Raw genomic sequence first — 9749 nt, 5'->3', positions numbered from 1 at the left:
TTATAGAACCTAAAGGTGTAAAAGTACATCATACGGCACATTGCCACATTGCACAAGTCCACAACAAAGTACAAAGCTGCAACGCATCCAAAAGTCCAAAAAAAAAAAAAAAAAGAATAACACAACACTTATAAAGAAATTACATGACCAACAACTAACTGAAAAATACGCAGCCCCATTATACATAAAACTGAAGAAAAAAAACACAAGTTAGGTTGGTTTAATGTTCCGATCAACCATCACCTCATCTTCTGCAGTATGGGGATGCCGCTGCACAGTTTCAGTTTGTCAATATTAGACTAAAACAGAATGCAACAACTTTATGCAGCAGCCCAGAATTGATGAATTTAAAGAAAACATGATGAAAATAAATTGAAGAGGTAAGTGACAAGACTGATTGCATACCAAAACCTTTGCACCGGCAGAAAACTGAAATGTGCATCTTCTTTATGTTGCAGCAGTGGTCGTAGAAGAGCTTGGTTCATCCAATCTAAGTCTAGCAGTTTCTACAAATTAAAACAGAAAATTGATAGCGAGTAAAAGTTCAAGAAAATTGCAGAAATCGCAGAAACGAGTAAATTCAATTAAATATTTGCAGAATTATACCTCTCTCCATTGCTTCTAGCTCGCGATACTGCTCCAGCTCAGCCACAGTTGGTTCCTTGTAGAAGTTAGGTGTTGTAGCCCTCAACCAATCACTTGAGCAGACCAAACACTCCACCATTTTAGGTGTTAGGGAACTCCTATAAGGATCTACCACCCTTTTCCCCAAACTGAAGGCATTTTCACTTGCGACAGTGCTGCAAGGGATGGCAAATATATCCTTTGCAAGCTTTGAAAGTATCGGATATGCATTTGCATTAACTTTCCACCAAACTGTCACATCGAAACCCGGTGTTAGTGGATTAACATATCGATCAGCCAAGTATTTGTCAACCTCATTCGATATCATCTCATTTTGCTCATCCATTCTTTCTTGCATTAAATCAGCCAAAATTTCAGCTTGTCCACCATCAACACCGTCAAACTCAATCCCCTCCATTGGCTGACTTCCTTCAAGGGGTGTGGTTTGGGAAGAGGCAGCATCACAGCGCCTATATTCTTCGTACATCATCATTAAAATCCCCTTTAACTCACTAGTTATTGCTACAACTCTTATTGGTGAGGAACCAACTTTGGCGAATGCCTTTTTTTGGTATTGTAGCTTCCACCTAGGATCTAACACATTGGCTATGACGATGATTATGTTCATTTGTTCAAATGAACCCCAATACTTATCGAACTTGGCTTTCAACCCACAAGCCACCCTTTGCAAAATAGGGTCTCTAACATCCTTCATCTTGCTATCAATCTCAGTTTGCAGCCCTATCAACTCAGAAAACAGCAGATGTGCTGTCACTTTCTTCCAAGCGCTCAACTTCATGGTTGCTTCGTAAAACTTCCCAAGAAAATGCACAAAAGCTTGTGCATTCCTCCAATCTTGTGATGAAGGAGGACCTGCCCTTTTCTTCTTAGTTTTGGCATCCGTCTCGTCGAAGTACTTCTTAAAAGCGTCATCTTCATCAGCCATCCTTTCAAACACTTTTTCATACTTTAATGCCGCATCCAACATTAAATATGTGCTGTTCCACCTAGTTATAACATCAAGGGGAACATTTACAGTCTTGCTCAACTGTTCAAGCACTAAAAAATCCCTAAATTTATCAAGTCTGCTTGAAGAAGACCGGATAAACTTCACACAGTGCCAAATAGCCTCTATCCCATCCTCAATCTCATCGATTCCATCTCTCACAATCAGATTTATGATGTGACAAGCACACCGAAGATGTAAAAACCCTCCCTATATCCTCCCCTTTATGGCTAATGATTGAACAGAAGTTAATTATTCTTTTGTGAAGGTTCCAGTCACTGTCCAGAAAGTGGGCAGTGACGACCATGTAGTTTATGTTCTGAATACTCGTCCAAGTATTAGTAGTTATGCTCACTCTTGTTGAGTGAGCAGCAAAATCACTCATCAGCTTGGCTTTCTCAATTTGATACAACTCCCACACTCCTTTCGCAACCTCTTTTCTATTCATTCTTTTCCACTGAGGCTGCAACTCCTTAACAAACTCTTTAAACCCATCCCCTTCAACATGCATGAAAGGAAGTTCATCCATGATGATCATCCTAACACACCCTAAATCACATCTAGGTTGGCTGAATTTATGGTAAGTAACCCCCCCACTCACATTATCTGATTTAAGAGTGGTTTGACCCTTCGTTTCTGGTGGTGGCTGGTAAAGAGGGCTGGTTTTGCACTTCTTTGCGTGAGACCACATTGAAGAAGTCCCATTCACAGTGGTGGAGGCAGGTACAATTTCTTGGCAGAAATTGCATTGTGCGACCTCTTGATTATCACTCCCATCAGTCAGTTTCGGCCTAGTGAAACACTCCCAGGTTTTGCTTCTTCCTAACGCTGGCTTTGCATTTTTACCCCCTGTCCTCACCCTAGTTGCTTTCTTTGTTTTTCCACCTGCCCTAAACGTAAATGTATTATCATGCCCTTCGTGCGTAGGAATGGTTGGGACTGACTGTGACTCTACTTGAGGGATGATATTTAGGTTAGGGTCAGGGTTTGGGTTGGGGTTTGAAGGCTGAACTATAGATGAAGTAGAGGTGAGATTAAGGTTACTGCATATTGAGGGGGTACTCAAACTACTAGAAGAAGATGCCATCTACACAAACATGCAAAAAAAAAAAAAACCAAGTGTCATTACCAAAACATTAGCCGTTCATTACTTATAATCAAATATTAGCATTTATCATTGATCAGCAACACTATCATTTTATTCATTTATCAGCAACACAACAGCAAAGCAGGTCCAATGCATTAACGTATCCAATTCATTATCATTAAGCAGTTCTAATTCATTACCAAAACATTACCATTAATCATTACCATTCACAATTAATCATTAGCATTCAAGAAACAAAAATCTGCATTCCAGTTCATTACCATTCGCAGACATTCCTAGTACTCATTAATCATTCCAGCATACATCAAACAGTTCATAGTATTCATCATTCACATAGCATTCATCTACCCATAGCATTCATCATTCACATGCAGCTCAAGTACTATTAGTCTATTACCTTTTAAATAAAAGCTCCAACGTATGCTCCTAAACGTAAGCTCCTACCAGTTTTGTCCTTGCCTACCAAAGAAATTAAGTAATGTTAGAAACCACAATTTCCACATCAAAAGTCTGTTAATGAACAAAAATATAAAAGGGGGTAAAAAAAAAGTCAATAACCTTTCTGTTAATTGGCGAAGAACAACATCATCGAGTTGTTCCTTCTCTATTCCTGGCCCTCTCTGAAGTTTCTGCAATTGGAAATCACAATTCTTGGTAAGAGTTGAATTAGCCACCAAAAAAAATAGACAAAAGCCTCAGTCTTTGGGGGTTCACAAGCTATCAAATACATACAAGTTTGTCTCAAACTATATAGTCCTCAATGCCACCACAAATCATATACCAGTTTATTCGAGTTATAGCTAACCTAAAGCTAAACAAGAAATAAAATATTAACTCAATTGAAGGAGAATAAGTGATTCTAAAGTGCAATAGTACTTTTTAGCTCCAAAACTACCTTCTCAGATAAAGAAAACCAAATTAAAAATCAAGAAGAAGGCCAAAATCATCTTATGGGATTAAGGAATGAGGACCCAACTTAACATACCTAAACATCCAGGGTTTAATCCAGAAAAATGCTCTCCCTCTGCCTTCTCTTTCACTCCTTCCTCAGCTTCTGCACCTTGCCGGAGTCGTCGACCTTGTAGAACTGGAGGACGGTGAGCTTGACCTTCTTGACCTTGGAGTTTCTTTTGATCAAAATCAAGTAATCGACAATAAAAATTGAATAACAACATAGAATAGGGGTAGAGATTACCTTTCGGTGAAGGAAACAACACTTTTCCAGAATTAGGGTTTCGATGGTTTGGGGATTTTCAAACAACAAAAGGTTAATCTGTCAAAATTATGGAGAAATAAGGCTGGGGATTTGGGATATGACGTACTGCAAGAGATTTGTCCATGGTTTTGATGATTTTAGGGGCCGGAATCTGGGATCAATGATTTTGGGGAGGGAGGCGGGTTTAGGTCGAGCAAAACGAAGAACTGAAGAAGTGAGAAATGAGGCTGGGGTCGAGCGAGTAAGTGATAGGGTATTAGGGTTTGTTGGTTTTGACTTTTGACAATAAGAACTAAGTGAGAAATAAATATAACATTTGTAGTATCATATATCGATAGCAGCTTGTGCTCTAGTGGTTGGGAGCTGAGTCTTTGTGGAAGAGGATGTGGGTTCGAACCCTGCCTCTTACACAATTTTATACATATATGTATATTTTGGCATTTTGCGGTATGTATACATTATATTCGGCTGGTACGGTATACCGTCGGTATACAGTATGGCATACCGTAGCCGAGCCGAATGGAGCCAAACGGTACGGCTCAGCCGAGCCGAAAGTCGGCAGCCGAATTTTCGACCCAAATCGGTTCGGGTCGGTTCGAATTTCGGCCCATTCGGTTGCTTCGGCCCAAATTGCCAGCCCTAAATGGTATTAATTGAATTCAGGTTTTAATTCTCTTTTAGCTTAAATTTTGTAAATTCTATGGAAAAGAACGAGCCCTTGATTTGTTGCACGGCAATTCTATAAGTTTTATGGTTCCAGTTGATGAAGGTGAAATGGGGCTTGTGGGATTGGAAACCTGTTACTGTTTTGATTGAGTTCTTTTTGTTAATGAAGTTCCTTTTCGAATTGAAAATATGAAGATGTTTTGGTTACTGTTTACCTTTTTTTTTTGGCATTAACTATGTGATTGAGACCTGATTGTGGTGGTAGTAGTGTAATTAGGCTAGATCGATTCAATGTGTTGTTTTTCATTTTAATGTTCTGTGATAAAATCTAGAATCGGCATGGTCCTCTTTATTCTCCTTCTTACTAAGCCACTGGCAGCCTAGTAAGTTTTTGTGCTTTAGTTTATGAAATTTGTCTAATACAAGTCTGATTAAGTTTTGGTGTTTGGTATGTGATTGCTTGGTTAGTATTCAAATCTGTATTGAATTGTAGATATAAAATGTTAGTTACAAGATATATTGTGATTCGTCAATAACTTGATACAAGGTAAGATTTCTTATTAATGAAGTATTAAAGTTTGTACTCAACTTTTCAGTGGCTTAATTGGTTTTGTACTTGACTCTAGCTCTACAAGTTACGGGACTCTCAAGGTTGTTGTTTTCCAGGCCCTACTTTTTCATCTATGATATATCATGATGGTTACTCTCTTTCTTGTTTACTTTGATTTTTTTAGACTTACGTACTCTTTCTAATTTCTAATGTAGGGTGTTGATATTCAACTTGGAATGGCAATTGATATTATAAAAGAAGTAACTCTAGAAGGCTATTCTTTTTGCGGTTGGCAATACTCTTGTTTGTGACGAACTTGATGAGGCTAAGCGCCTAAGCTGGATTGGTGAGAGGTTCAAAGGTAATGAGTTCTACTTTGTTATGGATAAGTATTCTGTGTCAGACTTGTTTATATTTAGCTAGATATATAACTTTTTTTGTCTATCCCTCTTAAATTAGTTGTAACTATTGATGGAATTATGCTGTGAAAATCTGGCACAATGATTGGAGGTACCAGTGGAGGAATGGAAGCTAGATCAAAACAATGGGATAATAAAAAAGTTGAAGGTTGGTTTTGACTTTGTTTTTTGCCTTATTTTCATTTGAATTTTTGTCGGGTTATTTTGGATGTGGTTTAACTGTTTGTTGTTTAGGACTGAAGAAGAAAGAATAGTTTGAGTTGGAGCTAGAAGAGCTTTGGTCAATAAGAGAGATGCAGCTAAAAGAGTCTGAAACAGCTGGCAGATTTAATGGAGAGCTGCATTTTTGTTTTGCCCACCAGGTGTTTGTGAAAATGCCTTAGAGAAGCTGCTAGACTTTAGCCTTTGTGAACCATATGTTTATGTTTATCATTCTCTCAGACTCTCAGTGTTACTGCTGCTGCTGGAATAACGTCATAAAATGCACTCTGTGTCTGCTTCAAATCATTTTGCTTGATATTCTTTCCTCGTGATTTCAGGTTCATGCCATATTGAAGCAGTATCCCACTTTAAGAGTGGTAGTTGGGAATGCAGCCTTTGAATCGCTGGATAGGATGAAAGAAGAGAGCAAGAAAGCACAAGTGAGGTAATTTAATCTAAGAATCATTTCTCTTTGTTTTAATGCTAGGAACCTAGGAGAAATTGGTTATTTAGCCTATACTTTCTGAAGCTTGACTTTCTCTGTGTCCCAGTCACCACCGAGTCAGCCTCCATGATTAATTTTGCTACAACCATCAAGATAAAGTGAACCAGAATCCTATGATTGTGTTCTAAGTTGGCTTGTTCACGTTTCTTACAATTTTGCTATTTTTAAATGCGCTTTTACATAAATAATGGTCTCTCTTGCTAGAATAAGTGTTCATGTTTATGCCTAAAGTTTGGTTGAACAAACTCACCATCTTTGCTGGGAAGCCTATAACATTTGTCATGCGTTTGTAGTCTAAAGAAAATGAAATCAAAAGAGGGGCAAAATGAAATCAAATAAATTAATGTTAATTAAAGAGTGTATAACATGCTACTTGTCAAAAGGGCTACTTCATCGTCATGTGTGTTCATCCTCTAACTTCAGGATTTAATTTATAATATGTGTTCCAGAAATATTAATATGGTTTTGAATTTAACATAACTTTCCTGGAGATTTACATTTGTTGATTTCTTTTACATTCATACATGATATTCCAGCCATCTGCATTCATCTACCTTTTCATTTGGGCTTTTATTAAAATCTTTTCTTGTTTGTGCTACTATCTTATGTGCATGTAGGTCTATGTATTCAGGTCTGATCCTACAGAAAAGATGGTGTAGAGGGTCTGAAACCAAATGCAAGAGGGCCTGGTCTTGTCACTTTTGGGGTAAGCACAATTTTCTAATCCTTTTCTTCTGTTGTATTTCTACACATAGCTTTCACATATATTTTCCCCCAATCTTGTGCCTCAGTTATGATTGGCAGCATGATTTTCATTGGTTTTCTGTTCATTTCATTTTTCACAAATGGTATATGTGTCTCCATACCCATAAAATTTCGTGAATTGGAAGTTCAGCTGGCATCAATTCATAGTATGCTGTATAAACTTGATTAAATATGTTGCTATAATATTTATAGTCTTTGTCGCCTCTAGTTATATTGCTGGTATATAATGTTCTAGCAATTGAAAAATTTTGTAAGTCTTTGATATCAGGTGCTCTACTGGACTTGAAAGAATGTATAATTCACGGAATAGGAACTATGGTGGCAAGGTATGCAATTTTTCCAGCAAATGTCTATATTTTTTTTGTTTCAATTTTTGTTTTTACATTTCTGTTACATTGGAGACTATGGTGCTTTACAATTTGTATTTTTTTCTATCTACATAATTTTTTTGTTCTTCTTTTTTCATATGTGGTGGCAAGGTATGGAATACTTCCCCAGATGAGCAAAACCGCCTCAAAGCTCAAGTCTTTAACAACCCATGTACTCCATTTTCAAAAAGCAAGCTTCTTTACTGCAACAGTTGCAGATCGTGAAGAAGAATCACAAAAGCCAAAGAGACCCAAGTAGATGATACATTTTCATGCATCATATATGTTCCATGTTTTGGAACAATATAAATACACACTTTTGATGTCCCAAGTAGATGGGCATGTGCTAGAATGCTTTTATAGTTTAAATGTTGGCTTGAATGATTGGGAAATGCACCTCTTTTGCTTTTGAAGTTTAAAACATTGGTTAGATTACTCATTTGATGGTTTGCAATGTTTACATTTGATAAACTACTGTTCATTTGGTAAATGGACCAAATGAATGCACAATTTAATTCAAGAATGGGATGTTCAAATGATCAGACAACAGAATAGATATAATGGTGACTGCATGAATGGCCAAAATTGGGACAAATATACTGCAATCATTCATATCACACATCGGTTTTTAACAAATTAGTGTCTTCTAATTTATATTCACACAACGGAAGCAATTGAACTCTGTTGTCCTAAAGTTAATCACACAACAGATATAGTCTAAGAACTGAAGTTTGAAGAGCAATCAGACAACAGACAAAATAAAAAAATGTTGTCTGACATGCTTAACATACAACGGTTGGAAACTGGCACTGTTGTCTGAAGACGCCCCTCAACTGCTGCGCAGCTGCGCGCTTGGCATCTGCCGAGCCATCTGCCGAGCTATCACACAACAGTTATAGCACATACCTGTTGTCTGTGTGTTTATCACACAACTGTGTTCCACCGTTGTCTGATTTTTCATCAGACAACGGCTCACTCTACAACGGTGGGTCTCCAAATCCCACAACGGTTTTCTGCCGTTGTCTGATAACAAAATTGGTGTAGTGTTGAAGAAATTAAAGGTTTGCTAGTTGAATTGCAGTCTATAGGTGTTCATCATACTTATAGAATTGCTAACCATGTTGCTCATAGATTAGTAGGTCTTGGTTTTGATTCTGACATTCATATGGAATGGTTCTTTCAAGCTCCAGAGTCTGTTCTGGATGCCCTACAGTACGATTGCAATCGTATGAATCATTAATACAATTTCATCTTTACTTCAAAAAAAAAAAAAAATGGCGCATCGCAGTACCTAAAATCACATCATGCATGAGTCATGTGGGGTTAGGATCCTCTCCTTGGCTAGCCTCTCTTCTTGGTTGTCCTTGACTCTTGAACTTTTCGAGCGCTATGTATGAGAAGCGAAAAGCACTAAGATTTCAATTGATGGGGAACGTTGTTGTCTTGCACCCAATGGATATGGGTGCTCAACATTAGGTTGTTCGATCGGCGGAATTATGGAAACTATAAATATCTCAGAAGTAGAAAATAGCTTTACCTACAGAATGACTTCTGGGAAACATGGAGAAGTCAAGTGTTGTCGAAGAGAAAAGAGATTGAGGTGAGACCAAAAAAAAAAAAAAAAAGGCCGTTAAGTGTCGTTAGCATGGAAAACTAACTTTTGTATTTAATATTCAGAATTTGCTGATGTGGCAACTCATGAGCCCTTGGATATGAAGTTAATGGCCAGAATTAAAAGTCAAGGAGAAACAAGTCCCAAAAGAGACCAAGGAGAGGATCTCAGTCATGTGTACATTACCTGATGCATTTATTGCCTCCAAGACCTATTAATTTTTGGCTTTTTAATTGGATTCTGCCTTTTCGTCTGATTAATTTTATTCCCGAGAATCAAAGACATGCTTTAGGGTGTGTGTGTTGCTAACTTTCTAACGCTAATCTCCCCCAATCAAAAAAAAAAAAAACATGCTATCAATACAAATGACCTAGATTCTTATTATATATCTAATAATACTTCGAATGTGCAAAAGCTTAATGATGTTCTTCCTTCTGATATAGTAGATAAAATTATTGCTCTTCCTCTCCCTTATTTTTCTCAAGAGGATACTATGATCTGGGGTGCTACTGGGAATGGTAAGTTTACTATTAAATCTGCTTCCAATCTTTTGGTTCAACGTAATGTTGCTCATTCTAAATCTAAGTTATTACTTATCAGGATGTGGAAAACTAATTTGCCTCCTAAAGTTAAAGTAATGGCCTGGCAGATGATAAGAAATAGACTTTTTCCACAAGAGATAGAATTTTCTCAAATCTGTATATTGAAA

General features: G+C 37.4%; 2 long non-coding RNA genes across 2 annotated transcripts; both read right to left on the bottom strand.

Moving 5' to 3' along the window:
- On the bottom strand, positions 1 to 3380 carry LOC133728190 (uncharacterized). The gene is made up of 4 exons (XR_009855668.1): positions 3297 to 3380; positions 3136 to 3197; positions 406 to 506; positions 1 to 270 (listed from the first exon to the last, which is right to left on the bottom strand). It is a non-coding gene; the product is annotated as an uncharacterized LOC133728190 (long non-coding RNA).
- A 223-nt stretch (positions 3381 to 3603) lies between these two features.
- LOC133729090 (uncharacterized) lies at positions 3604 to 4161 on the bottom strand. Its single transcript, XR_009856235.1, has 3 exons — positions 3934 to 4161; positions 3724 to 3855; positions 3604 to 3633 (listed from the first exon to the last, which is right to left on the bottom strand). It is a non-coding gene; the product is annotated as an uncharacterized LOC133729090 (long non-coding RNA).
- Positions 4162 to 9749: the final 5588 nt, after the last annotated feature.

This window comes from Rosa rugosa, chromosome 2 (assembly GCF_958449725.1).
Source record: "Rosa rugosa chromosome 2, drRosRugo1.1, whole genome shotgun sequence".
Classification (NCBI taxonomy): Eukaryota; Viridiplantae; Streptophyta; class Magnoliopsida; order Rosales; family Rosaceae; genus Rosa; species Rosa rugosa.
Note: the sequence above shows the minus strand (reverse complement) of the source record. Positions and strands in the feature narration are given on the sequence as shown.